Below are 15,452 nucleotides of genomic sequence, written 5' to 3'. Positions count from 1 at the left end.
CTTTACCACCGCACCCCGTGGTTAAATTATTTGAGATAACACATACTAATGTGCAGAGCACAGTGCCAGGATCAAGTGGGTAATTAACACACATTGACATATATGACTGATGATTGTTGACATTATTCTCTTTATAAAATCACCTCACAGGTGACTCATGCCAGCTGCTTCGTGCATAGCCTACAACTAAAATGAATTGAAGTTTCAGAGAAATGAAAAGGAAACACAGAAAGGGAAGAGAGAGAGAGAGAGAGAGAGAGAGAGAGAGAGAGAGAGAGAGAGAGAGAGAGAGAGAGAGAGAGAGAAGGAGGAAGAGGAGGGAGAGATGAATACCTTGGAATCTGTTCCATGAAGAGCATCATGTATCTGGAGCTAAATGGCTTTCAAATTATCATGAGCACTGTAAAATTCTCTTTAAGGATTAGAAGTGAGAAAGCTACAAGAACAGACATATTTGTTAAAAGAATTATTTCAATACATGATAAATGGATCCATGAGAGTGAGAACAGAAGGAAGAAAATCACTTAGATGGCCACTAAATAAGTCAACCTAAGCTATGGCAATGATGACCATGAAAAACAAACAGTGGACTCAAGGGACACTTGTCATATATGTGGTCAAAAAACGGAAGCTGGTGTGATGCTGTATAAAGCTATTTGAAAGTTTCACTTTAATCTGAAGAAGAGAAAGGGCTTTCAGAATTTTGAATCAAGTGTATACCTAGATTTATTTTCATAGACTTAGTAGCTTATACAAATTATGTTGATACTCAAAGCAACACCAGAAAGAAAGGGTATGAAAAATGAATCAAACAAATGTTAATTATTATGAGTTCACGAACTACATGAGGAAACATCATTGTCTTAGAAACACATCTTTGATATAAAATATCTCAAGTCAAGCAAATAATGATTTCATGAATCAAGAATTATCATCAATGAAAGCTAAGAAAATGCAAGTAAATAAAAAAAACTGCACAAAAGAAACTAATGTCATCATGAACTTGCATGCCCATATCTTTTTAATCCTTTCCCCAATTAGCCCTGAAGCAAACCATGACAATGGCTTATGAATTTTTATATTTAATCAGCCTGGCCTATTGCTACCCATCTGCTAAAAGTCTACAAAATATGTTGCTGGAAAACATCTTGGACATTTTGGGGGACCTGAGCATTTCTGCTGCTCTGACAAAGGCTAAGAAAGATTTTTTCCTCAGAGGACTGAAATGCAAAATGTACCCTAAGATACAAAGTTTCTGAGGATCCACAGTCCTTTAAGACAAATGCCCAAGGTTGGGATTACTACTTAAGAAATAGAATATGCACACATTATAGGATGTACACATGGCCACAAGATAAACAAATATGTAAATAATAAATGGAAGAGAAAGAGAAATGAGAGGGGTGGGGTAAGGACAAAAGGGAAAAATTAAGAAGAGGGAGAACAGAAGAGAGTGAAGAAGATAATACAAATCATTTATTAAATAGATAACCTGAAACCCTGTAGATCAAAGTTATGGAAAGTCCTAAGTATAAGGGAGTGACTCAAAAAATAAACTTCCCAACTGCATTTTAATAATACAAAAATTGATTATACACCTATTAGCCAAGACACCATGGAAATACTCAGTAATAATAGCAAAGGCAAAGATAAATAATGTTAATTGTAGATAACAAAATTAACCCATGAATGTTTAATTCCACAATTAAATTACAGGTGACCCTACAAATAAGAAATCTAAAGTCACATCCTCCCATACAGATTAAATTCTAAAGACTTTAGCAATTAAGGGCTCATTTCATGTTCTATCCAGTGTAGGACGAGTATTAGAAAAAAGAAGTTACCATCAGAGCTGGCTCCTTTAAGATAAAATAGAATCACATTTTCTTAATACAACTAGGACAATTTCTAGCCAAAAAGTCATGCGGTGCTGGGAAAAAACAAACGAGGTTGTTCACAGATACTTCATTGGTTCATGCCCTTCAACCATCTCTTCCCACATTCTCAGACAATTTGTGGTGACCCAGAAGTGACTCCTCTCCATCTTTCCCAGAACTGCCTTTCCCTAACACTGCCTAGGCTTCCACACTTTTCTCACACTAATCACCACTCCTTTTCAGTGGTTTCTAGTGATACAGGAAGAGTCCATAGGAGTAGATGGAGCAGATCCTGTTCCTGCTCAGTGTCGCCTCTTTATCCAGTACAACGTACATGAAAGTTTATAAATGTCTATCAGATTTTACACGATGCTTTGGAATAAGCTAAAGGAATACTTGAGGAGAAAAGAATCCAGTAAGTGTTATGATTGCAGTCTAAAAGGCAAGCATTTAAGAATGACTAGATAAAATTTATAACAAACATTAGTTTAACTGAAATTCCACTTACACTGTACCTTCCCAAACATGTATGCAAACCAAGAATAGGACAGAGGAGCATGCCTTATCAAAGTTATGAAATCCTTGAGAGTGGTCAAAGTGTCAGCATTATCTTCTTCCTCTGCTACCCACAGCTTTGCATACCACCTCTTGCCCATTAATTTAAATAAAAGGATTTCCAGTATTTTCATCATGTTCATGGATCCTTTATCAACTAATGAAATTATGTTGAGTCATAGCCAAATTGCAATAGAAAACTTTTTTTTAAATCAACTTTAAATTAAAAGAAAATGTATAATTGGGGCTAGTCGATTACTTATTTGCATGAATAAATACAGTAATCAATAAAGGAACACAATTTGCCTAATAGTTACTAGAGAAGAGTATTATAATATAAATGATAATAAAGATAAACCATTCAGTATATAGGGATATTTCGTGATTAGAAAAATTACTTTACCAAGCAACAAGTAATTAAAAAGCAAACACCACACACACACACACACACACACACACACACACACACACACACGGTAAACGAATATAATTTCTATTGATTATTATAAAAATTATCATGCATTTTATACATTCATATCCTCTTCTAAACATGAAAATAGCAAAATACTAGCTGTTGTCTTTAATTTCGTATTGCTATAAAATCCATAGTTCTTGTATTTTATTAAAAGAAAAAGAAAGCTATAAACTTGAAGATTTTAATCAAGTTCAAGTGAACTCTGTTTAGGCTCAGTTCTTGAAACACAATATAAGGTATTCACAAAAAACACAAAGTAAAAATATAACTGTCAATGTATGTAACTGAATAATTTCCAATAAATCATTAAGAAATATCTCATTCATTTCTAGGTTTTATATACTAATGACTTAAAACTAACTCATTCCACATTAGCACAGATATGTATCCCTATGTTAAAAACTTAATAGCATGACTCTCTGAATACTTTCATTTTAAAATTAGAGTGATTGCAACAGAATATATTAGCATACATTTCTGATTCGGCATTTGTGTCCAGAAATGATCACCAAAAGGAGACAGAATGAATTTCAACATTTTATTTAAAAGTAAAGTTTAACTTCAGTCCTTTTTAAAACATGTAAGTGAAACAGACATGTAGTCTCTGGTGTAGTTAGATTCTCATTTGTAGTTAGTTATACCTTTGAACCCAAGCTCGCCAGAGCAGTTAAAGGGGAAAATTCTGAATAGCTTGTCAAGTGGATAACCAGGAAAATGTTAAGCGGGTCAAAGGTAAATTGAATGTTAAGGCAAAATGAGAAGTTGAAAGGGATTTGTCAGTTTCTTCACAGAAATACCCAACTTAAAAGAAAGTTGTTGATTAGGACAAGGAGTGGTTGTGAAGATAAAAGCAGCTTAAATTACTTTTGAGCAAGAAATTCCACAGTGGTAGCATGTTAATGAACATCAGTAAGTCCAAATTACCAGACTCACCATGCCTTAAAGTACTAGACAACACCTTAAAGAAATGAGAAAGACCAGTCCTAAAAGGATGTACTTGGCATGAATGTCCTGAGAAAATTTGTTATGTGTATTGACCCCAATGCATCCAAGTGCAAGATGACTGTTGTATTGGGATGTCTGAACTCCATTTCTGATATCAGTTATGAAAAAAGTCCTAATTAATCATCCCTCCAGTTTCAAAGACATCCTCTTATACAAGTCATTGGAATTTTTATAAAATGAATTTGTATTCCACTGTCCCAGCTACAACTGTGTGAACTGGCCTTTTTGGGACTTGTCCAACACATTACTGTGTGTCCATTGTTTTGTACTGAGGAGAGGTAGGGTAGAGATTTAATTATTAATATTGTTCTTGATGGTACTGGAAGTTTTATTGACTCTTTCCATTTTTAGCCATATGGAAAACACTGAATTAAAGTCTTTAAAAACTTTTTGAGAGAACCTCAGTATTACTGTCTTGATTAACAGAAGAAAGTCAGTCATTATATAATCATATATGCTTGGATCATATCTAATCATATATGTTTGGATTCTTATTTGGATATTTTAGTCCTTGACTTTACTGCTTTACATTTTTACCATCCATATTAGTATACTTCTGGCAATTCATGTTCCCACTACCACAACTTCATCTCTAGAAAAATCAAGAGATGTCAACTTGAAACAAAACATAAAAATAGCTATAAAGAAATGATATAAAAACTGCTATATGACAAAATATAATACATTAGCATGTCTAGAAATATCAAAAAGTTTAACCAAAAGCTGCTAGAATTAATAGAAGTGATTTGTGAAATGATCAGGCCAAAGTAATACTTTGGGCAGTTAGCAGGCTTGGAAAGGGGACACGTGCTATTAGAGCGGCAGGAGTTTGCTGTTAATCAAGTCAGTAATACTGAGGTTCTCTTAAAAAATATGCCAGAATGGAGGAAGAAGTTTTATTGGTCAGTTAAAATAAAACATTTTGTATATTAAATTGCTAAAACAGTAGATTTTAAATGTCTTAACTCCAAAAAAAAAGGTGACTTATGTAGCTCAATTTAATTATTAGGCTATTTATACATCTGTCAAAACATCATATTAGACTCACTAAAAGTATTTAACTACTGTTTGTTTAAAAACTTGAAGGTAATTGAAGATACCATGAACAACTACACACAGTATACTACCTCAAAGGAAATGAACCAATTCCTTAAGGAATATAAACCACAACTCATACTATATGAAGTAGATAATTCGCATAGCCAGTAACTATTAAATTGAATACATAATTAAAATTCCCTCTCAAGAGTCTCTTGGGCCAGATAATTCTACTAGAGAATACAAATTAACATTTTATGAAGACTCAATGCCAAATTTCAACAATCTCCTTTACAAAATAGAAGAGGAACATTTGCTCATTCATTGCATGAGACAAGTATAAGGCTAATATGAAAACCAGAAGAATGCTGTACAAATAAGAAAACCATAAGATATCACTACTCATTAACATAAGCACTAAGATCTTATCAAATTAGCAAATAGAATCTAGTTCTATGTAAAAAGAAAATCATCAGCTCCCTATGGTCAATAATGAAACAACCTACATTGGGAGACTAAAGGAAATGTCATGATTGTGTCCATTTTTGCATTAAAAGCACATAACAACATTAAAATGGCCTTCATCACAAAAGCCCTGAGAGAAGTAACAATAGAAGGGTCCTCTGGATTTGATCGTGAGTATCTTCAGTGATCGTAACAAAAGTTTTGCCTAGTTTGAGATCCAGATGTTTTTCATAAAAGTTTTAAATTTCAAGTTAAGATTTAAAACTGTACATTTTTGAGTTAATGTTTGGCAGCAGGGGTGGCACTTGGGTCAGAACTCCTCTCCCTCCCCTTTGGATGTCTAGTTTCTTTTAGCATATTTGTTGAAAAGCTGTATTTTCTCCATTGGATTGCTTTGTGCCTTTGTAGAAAGATCAGTTGGGAAAATGTAATATTTGTTTATTTATGATTTCTCTATCTTGTATTATTGAATCAGTATATCCAATTTCAAGGTGTGTGTGTGTGTGTGTGTGTGTGTGTGTGTGTGTGTGTGTGTGTGTGTGTGTAACTGCTGTAGTTCTTTGAGCAAGGCTGAGGTCTCCTGGGCTTTCCCCCATCCATGTTACCATGTCTATTGATGTTCTACTTGTTTTGATTCAGCTCTGTATCCAAAGAAGAGCTACAAGCAACTAAGGAATATTGAACATGAAAGAAAAGATCTTCCCTCAAAGAAAAAACATACCAATTAGTTATCCAATACCAAATGGTCAGCCCTAAAACCATACATACAAATAATATTATACATACAGAATAGGTTGTAATCATATATTTATATATACACACATATACACATGTAACAACAATTAATGAAAAAAGGACATGAATTTGAAAAAGAGCAAGGAGGGATAAATTGGAGGGGTTGGGAGGTGGAAAGGGAAGGGAGAAATGGTGCAATTGTCTTATAATCTCAAAAAAGTAAAAGAAATAATTTAAAATACTATTCAGCAATATAAAGGCATAGTATTTATTAACACAGCTCAGATGGATCTCAGAGGCATATGTACAATAATAAAGAGCTATCCCCTAAAGCTGATATATTATATGATTCTATTTATTTATGATTCATAAATATTGACATTATGGAAATGGAGGCATACTGGTTGTCAGGAAGGAAGTGTTGTGTGTCAGAGGAAAGAAGGAGCTATAAAAATAAATTGTGAAAGATCCTTGAGTTGACCATAATATTCTCTATTTTGTCTAGATCAGCAACCGCATTCTGCCTTAGATACTCTACCATGTCTTTAATACTTGTAGTCAATGAAAGAAACTGACTGAGGCATACACAGAATCTCTTAGCATTATTTATCCTAAAATTTCATGTAATGCCACTATCATTTCAAATTAAAAGTATAGGTAAAACACTCACTGAACAAGTCCAAGATTATTCAATAGTGTTTATCATTTGATTAATAATTTAGATAATAATGTTCTCCTTACACCTAGAATAAAATTGAGTTATATAAATCTCTACCAAACTTCTCCAAAGTAGATGTATTATAAGGTGTTTAAAAAAAGAGTAGACGTGTTTAAATGTCAAATTATGTTGCATAGAGCATTGGCAAACTTTTAACCAAAACTCGTTAAAAAAATCAAAAACATTCAGCATATACAGTAGATTTAATATCAATGTAATAAAAAATGCTTTGTGAAAAACTGGAAAGGGAAATAGGAAAGGCCCAGTAGAAAAGCAAAATAATAAAATAGGGAAGGAGGTCAGAAAATAAGAAATGAAGTTTGTAAATAAACATGGAAAAAATTCAAAATAACACAAAAAATAAATTTAAAATCTCTGAAGACTTTAATGTTTATTGAAAATAGATTTTTTTTTTTTGGTCACATAATATATCATGATTATGGTTCCTCTACATCTCCCGGTTCCTCCCCACCTCCTCTCCCTTCTGGATCCACCCCTTTCTATTTCTCTTTAGAAAACAAACAAGTTTCTAAGGGTTAATACTAAAATATAATAAATTAGATAAAACAAAAGCCAACACATCATAATAGGACAAAAGAAACAAACAGAAGAAAAGAGTCCAAGAAAAGGCACAAGAAACAGATGTAGATGCAGAGACCCACTCAGGAATCCTATAAAAACACTAAACTAGCAGCTCTGATATATATAGGCAAAGGACCTGTAGGGTAAAGGGGGAAACATGATAGATAGATAGATGATAGATGATAGATAGATAGATAGATAGATAGATAGATAGATAGATAGATAGATGATAGATAGATAGATAGATAGATAGATAGATAGATAGATAGATAGATAGATAGATAGATAGATACAGAGAGAGAGATAGGCAGACAGATATAGATAGATGAGAGAAATAGAGATAGATGTGTATATATATATATATCAACATATATATAAATCAACATAAAGTGAAATAAATTTTTTTAAATATTTAGAGAAAAGGAATCTCTAAATATACAATTGAGTTTGTTTTCTGTTGGCTATCTACTGCTGGGCATGTAGCCTACCCTTAAGAGTAGTATGTTACCCCAGTAAGATTCCCTTGGAGAATGTTAAATTTTCATTTGTAAGTGGTTATCAAGTAGAGATAGCTTCTTGCTTAGGGATGGGGGCATGTGTCCACTTCTCCTTTCCGCTTTAGGACACAATGTGGTACAGAGTCAAGCAGGCTCTGTGCATGGCGATTCAGTTTCTGTGAGTTCATATGTGCTTCAGTCCCATTGGTTTAGAAGGCCTTGTTTGGTGTCATTCATCCCCTATGGCATTTACATTCTTTCCACCTCCTCTTCCACAGGGTCTCCTGAGCACTGAGAGGAGGCATTTGATGAAGACATCTAGTGTAGGGCTGAGTGTTCCAAGATCTCTCACTCTCTGTATATTGTCTGGCTGTGGGTCTCTATTTGTTCCTAATTGCTGCAAGAGAAGGCTTCTCTGATGACGGATGAGCAAGGCACTGATCTATGAATACAGCAGAATATCTTTAGGAGTTGTTTTTTATTCTAAATTCTTCAATAGAACATGGTATTTTAGTATTTGTTTTTACCATAGGCCCCTGGCCCCAGTCTCAGGTTCTTGGCCATCTAAGTAGTCAGGTATGGGTTTCATCATGGAATGGACATAAAATCAAATTAGATATTGGTTGGTTACTCCCTCAAGCTTTATGTCACCATTGTACTAGCATGTCTTGCAGACAGGACACCATTGTAGACCAAAGGGTTTGTGGGTAGGTTAGCATTTCCATTTCTCCTGAAACAGCATTCAGAGTACGTGGGGGTTTCCCATTGTCTTTCATGTCAGTTGGCTATCAGTCCTGGAGAACAGGCAACTATGCCAAGGTTCACCCTAGAGATAAATCAGGCATCCAGGTTTAGAGACAGCTTCCAGATAAGGTCAGTGCTCTGGGCTCAGGGACATTCTCCAGAGCAGGTGAAAGGAGATCTCATGTTGCTGAGCTAGGAAAAGAGCTGCCAGCCATGATAGACTGCAACCTCTGACCAGCCAGCAAGGCCTCCCAACAAGAGTACCTTCTTCCCATACCAAAGACAGTAGTAGCAAGTAAGAGTGAAGGCTCTATGTAGGCATGAGCTTGACTTATCCATCTTCAGTGAGTTTTCTAGGTGTTGGTCTTTAGCAATGGGTCCTTGCCTTCAGTTTGCTGAGAGCAACCTACAGTCTTGGAAACAGCCTGAGTTGCTGGAGAGTTCACATGGGATACCTTTGGCCTATAACTCAGTTAAATGTCACCCAATCCCGTTACTAAAAGCTTCATTTAGAAACAAGAGATGTACTAGAGACAGTACATCTAGAGCTCTGTCTTCTCATTATTTGGCAATTTCACTTAGATTGCTTTCATATATGTATATATTTGAGGAAACTTCTACTATATTAGCTTATCTCTCAAATGGCCCTTAATTTTACCTGTCCTCCCTGTAGTCCTTATAGTGTGCCCTTCTTCTCTCTCCTACCCTACTGGATCCTCCCATTTCAGTCAACCTCCTTCATCCTTCCATAACTATTAATTGATTTAAGCTGTAGAAAAACTTGAGGACCCATATGTTTGGTGCATAGATGTTAAGAATTGCAGTGTCCTCCTAGTGGAGTGTGTGTGTGTGTGTGTGTGTGTGTGTGTGTGTGTGTGTGTGTGATGAGTATGTAGTGTTCTTCCTAATCTCTTCTGATTGAGTTTGGCTTGAGTCTATTTTGCCAGATACTAAAATAGCTACACAAGCTTGCTTCTTAGGTTCGTTTGCTTGGAACACCCTCTTCCATCTTTTTACCCTGAGGTAATATCTGTTCTTGATGTTAAGGTGTGTTTCATGGACACAATAGAAGAATAGATCTTGTTTTGGCATTCATTCTGTAAGTCCATGTCTTTTTATTGGGGAATTGTGACCACTGATGTTGAGAGATATTAATAAGTGGTGTTTGTTATTTTGTTGTTGTTGTTGTGTGTCCTCTTTTAATTACTTGGTTTGGAGTACCTATTCCTTCTGTTTTCTTGGGTGTGGTTAACCTCTTTATGTTGGAGTTTTCTTTCTAGCACCTTCTGTAGGGCTGGATTGGTAGGCAGATATTGCTTAAACTTGGCTTTATTATGGAATGTCTTGTTTTCTCCATCTACTGTGATTGAAAGTTTTGGAGGGTATAGTAATAAATCTGGAAGCTGTGGTCTCTTCAATTTTGTAGAATCTTTTCAAGCTTTTCTGCTTTCTAGAGTCTCCATTGGGAAGTCAAGTGTTATTCTAATAGGTCTATCTTTATATGTTACTTGATCTTTTTCCCTTACAACTTTCAATATTCTTTCTTTGTTCTGTCCATTAAGTGTTTTGAATATTATATGCAAGGGGGGTCTTCTTTATTGGTCCAGTCCATTTTGGTTTCTATATGTTTCTAAAAATTTCTTGTACCTTGATAGGCATCTTCTTCCTTAGGTTAGGAAAATTTTCTCCTATGATTTTGTTGGAAATATTTTCTTGTCTACATGTGGTGGCACATGCCTTTAATCCCAGTACTCAGGAGATAGAGGCAGACAGATCTCAATGAGTTTGAGGTCAACTTGGTCTACAAAGTGAATTCTAGTATTGCCAGTACTATTACACAGATAAACCCTCCCCAAAAAAACAACAAAAGAAAGAAAGGAAGGAAGGAGAAGGGGAGAGGGAGGAAGGGAGGGAGGGAGGGAGAGGAAGGGAAGGAAGGAGGGGAAGGGAAGGAAGGAGGGGAAGGGAAGGAAGGAGAGGAAGGAAGGAAGGAAGGAAGGAAGGAAGGAAGGAAGGAACGAAGGAAGGGGAATGAAGGAAAGAAGGAAGGGAGGGATGGAGGGAGGGAAGGAAGGAAGGGAGGGAGGGAGGGAGGGAGGGAGGGAGGAAGGAAGGAAGGAAGGAAGGAAGGAAGGAAGGAAGGAAGGAAGGAAGGAAGGAAGGAAGGAAGGAAAAAAGAGAGAGAAAGAGAAGGAAAGGAAGAAAATACTTTCTGTGCCTTTAACTCGGGTATTTCAGCCTTCTTCTATTCCTATTACTCTTAGATTTGATATTTTTACCATGTCCCAGATTTCCTGGATGTTTTATTCCAGGATATTTTTAAATTCAAATTCTTTGATTGATGTATCCATTTCTTCTATTATGTCTTCAATGCTTGAGATTCTCTCTTCCATCTCTTGTATTCTGTTAGGGAGGCTTGCCTCTGAGGTTCCTGTTTGAGTTCCTAAGGATTTCATTTCCAGATTTCCCTCAGTTTGGGTGTCTTTATTGATTCTGTTTCTACTTTTAAATCTTGAACCATTTTATCCATTTCCTTCTACTTTTTCTTTATGTTTCATAGATTTCTTGAGGTATTTATTCAATTCCTCTTTAAGGATCTCTATCAAAATCCATAAAGGCTATTTTAAGGTCTTTCTCTTGTGCTTCATTTTTGTTGCATTTCTCAGGGCCTACTGTAGAGGGCTGCTGAACTCTAGTAAAGACATATTGTCCTGGTTGTTGTTGATTGTGATTTTATGCCAATGTCTATGCCTCTGGGTTTGGCATGATTGTAATTCTAGGTGCTGATATCTGGTGTTGTCTTTGTTGGGTGGGCATTTGGTTTCTTGGTTTCTGTTGCCCTGTCTGGTTCTTAGAAGGGTGTCGTGCCTGTATGCTTCCTGGGAAGGAATTATTCTTGGGTTTTACATGGTGACCAATGGGGTTCTGCATTTCTAGATATTGAGAGCTGATGCTCATAAATGGGGATGGGCTAGAAGAAGTAGGGTGGAGTAGGTCCAGAAGAGGGTAGAAAGCAGGGTGTTCCACCAGGGTCTGCATATTCCTCTGGAAATGGGGACAGAAAGTGAGCAGAGGCAATAGGTAGTCTGCTACAGTTCTGGGGATGGAGAGTAGGGGACTGAATTTGGAGAAGAGGAACGAGAATGGAGATATAAAGCTCACCTGTTTGCTTCGCTAGCCTACTTGCTTCTCTGGCAGGCTTGGTAGGTGGCTTGCTATGGAATGCCTGCTAGTTTGGGGCTGGGATAGCAAGATGAGTGGGGAGGAAGGTTGGAGGAGAAGATCTGCTTGATTAGCTGGAGATGGAAGCAGAGGGAAGGGAGAAGCTGCAGTAAATGGTCTGCTACAGAGTTGGGGGTGTGACTGGGGGGTTGAATACAGAGGAGAGGAAGAAGTGAAGATCCAAAATTAGGCTCCTTTCTTCCCTGGCTGAAGTGGCCTGTTACCTTAGTCACTGTTCTATTGCTGTGAAGAGACATCATGCCTAAGGTTACTCTTATAAAAGAAAACATTTAATTGGTAACTTGCTTACAATTTCAGCGGTTTAGTCCATTATCATCATGGCAGAGAGCCTGAAATTGGATCAATAGCTGAGAGCTACATGCTGATCTGCTTTGCTCATCATAGTGGTTGGGGATTCCCAGGGAATGCCTGCTCATGCTGAGGGCTAGGATAATGTGATGTGTCAAGAGAAGGAAGATTGGGGGAGACGGTCTGATTGCTCCCTTGGAAATGGGTGTAAAAATGAAGGGGAGGCCACAATAAGTGGTCCTACTAGTGAACTAGTGATAAAGCAGGGCAATTGGAATTGGAGGAAGGAGGGACATGTGAAGATCTGCAGTGAACCTACCTGTTTCCCTGATCAGATTGGCCTGCAAACTCCCAGGGAATGCCTGTTGGATTTGGGAGCTTGACTAAAGTGATGGGGAGCAGGGTTGGAGGAGAAGGTCTACTTGACCCCTTGGAGGTGAGAGCAGAGTGGAAAAAGGAGGCAGCGGCAGCTGCTGCAGAGTTGGGGTGAGACTAGAGGACTGGATAGAGGAGGGATGAAAATCCAAAGTTGGTCTGCTTCCCTCGAGATTTTAATTTTTCACCTAACAAATTGACTTTGTGTTGTGGTTATCTGTTAGGAAAATATCCAACACACAAATGTCATAAATAACTATGGATAGTTTGGTGGAGAGAAATTTTAAAATAACTATCAAGAAATTTTAAAATATTCATATGGTATTAAAGAGTAATTTCTAGTAGTAGTTAGAAAAATAACCTTAAACACACAATTTTATTTTGTCTGCATAAAATTTAATTATACAGAGAGAAGCTTCCCTGCCGCCTCCAAAAATTTTCTTCTAATTATGTGTACCCAACCAGTTCTTTAAATATGTAACTGAAGAAATGAAAAAGCAGATTCTGTCCTAAAGGACAGCAAGGTAAGGGGTGGCAGAACCCACACAAATCCAGATGTGCCAAATACAGAGAAAACTAAATAAGAAAGAGCAATCAGTTCAGTATGATGGCTACATTGAACAGCCAGAAACTAGAGCTTCATCAGCTCAGACTGAAAAAGAGAGAAGCCAGAGCAAGCTCAATTCAGATAGATTTAGCAAGCTATTTCCTAGTAGCATAGTCAAAGCATCTGGAAGTATGTAAGGACAGTAAAGGAACTAATTGTACGGGAAATGTGTGCATGCATCCCAGGTAGAAAATGCTTCCCCCAAATGGACTATCTGTCTGCTATTTATATCCCCTCTATCGCTCACCATTCAACTCCAGAAGGACACAAGTTCGGACCTCTCGAAATTGAGAAGCTTTTGCAGGGCAAAAGACACAGCCAATAAGACAAAAAGACAGCCAACAGAATGGGAAAAGATCTTCACCAACCCCACATCTGACAGAGGATTGATCTCCACAGTATATAAAGAACTCAAGAAACTAGACATCAAAATACTGAACAGTCCAATTAAAAAATGGGCTAAAGAGCTAAACAGAGAATTCACAAAACAAGAACTACAAATGGCTGAAAGACATTTAAAGAAATGCTCAACATCCTGCTGTGGATATCATTCTATATAAATAAAACACTGATGGCCAGTGACCAGGCAGGAAGTAGGTGGCCAGGCAGGAAGTAGGTGGGACAAGGAGAGAAGAGAATTCTGGGAAGCAGAAGGCTGAGGGGAGACACTGCAGCCACCACCAGGACAAGCAGCATGTGAAGACGCTGGTAAGCCACCAGCCATGTGGCAAGGAATAGATTTATAAAAATGGGTTAATTTAAGATAAAAGAACAGTTAGCAAGAAGCCTGCCACGGCCATACACTTTATAAGTGATATAAGCGTCTGAGTGATTATTTTATAAGTGGATTGTGGGACTGCGGGGCTTGGGGAACCTGGAGAGAAGCCCTCCAGCAACAACATCCTTAATCATCAGAGAAATGCAAATCAAAACGACTCTGAGATACCACTTTACACCTGTCAGAATGCCTACAATCAAAAACACCAATGACAGCCAATGTTGGAGAGGATGTGGAGCAAAGGGAACACTCCTCCACTGTTGGTGGGAATGTAAACTTGTACAACCACTGTGGAAATCAGTATGGCGGTTTCTCAGAAAATTAGGAATCAAACTACCTCAAGACCCAGCCATCCCACTCTTGGGCATATACCCAAGGAATGCTGATTCATGCCATAAAGATACATACTCAGCTATGTTCATAGCAGCACTATTTGTAATAGCCAGAATCTGGAAACAACCTAGATGCCCATCAATGGAAGAATGGATGGAAAAAATGTGGTACATATACACAATGGAGTACTGTTCAGCAGAGAAAAACAATGAAAGCATGAAATTTGCAGGCAAATGGATGGAACTAGAAAAAAATCATCCTGAGTGAGGTAACCCAAACCCAGAAAGACAGTCATGGTATGTACTCACTCATAAGTGGATTCTAGATATAAAATAAAGAACAATCAGACCACAGCCCGTAGAACCATATATATATATAGTATGGAGGTCCCTAGGATGACTGTGGCTTATAATAAATTTCGGTTCTACTCAATTATTGAAAAAAATAGCCAAATAAATGGAAACACATGAACTATGAACCAAAGGCTGAGGGGCCCCCAGCTGGATCAGGCCCTCTGAATAGGTGAGACAGTTGATTGGCTTGATCAGTTTGGGAGGCAACTAGGCAGTGGGACCAAGTCCTGTGCTCATTGCATGAGTTGGCTATTTGAAACCTGGAGCTTATGCAGGGACACTTGGCTCAGTCTGGGAGGAAGGGACTGGATCTGCCTGGACTGAGTCTACCAGGTTGATTGCAGTCCTCGGGGGAGGATTTGCCCTGGAGGAGGTGGGAATGGGGGGTAGGCTGGGAGTAAGGGGAGGGTGTGGGAGGGGGGAGAATAGGGGAACCCATGGCTGACATGTAGAACTGAATGGTATTGTAAAATTAAATTAAATTAAATTAAATTAAATTAAAAAAAGAACACAAGTTCAAAAGTGAAGAAGCATGGTTCTTCCAGCGCAGGACTCTTCTTGTGGAAGTGGTAGGATTTCAGTGAGGTACCAACGATAAGCAGCATATGGGGCTGAGAGCTACTCCTACATATCCATGAACTTCTTCTGGTTATGAGAGAGACTGTCTCAAAAGTAATGCAGAAAGGCTATTGAGAAGGACACCAGATGTGAAACTTTGGCCTCCACACAAGCACATCTGCTCACGTGCATCTGGGAGGTGGGGAGGGAGAGAGAGATCTTTGAG

This window comes from Peromyscus maniculatus, chromosome 9 (genome assembly GCF_049852395.1).
Source record: "Peromyscus maniculatus bairdii isolate BWxNUB_F1_BW_parent chromosome 9, HU_Pman_BW_mat_3.1, whole genome shotgun sequence".
Lineage (NCBI taxonomy): Eukaryota > Metazoa > Chordata > Mammalia > Rodentia > Cricetidae > Peromyscus > Peromyscus maniculatus.
Note: the sequence above shows the minus strand (reverse complement) of the source record.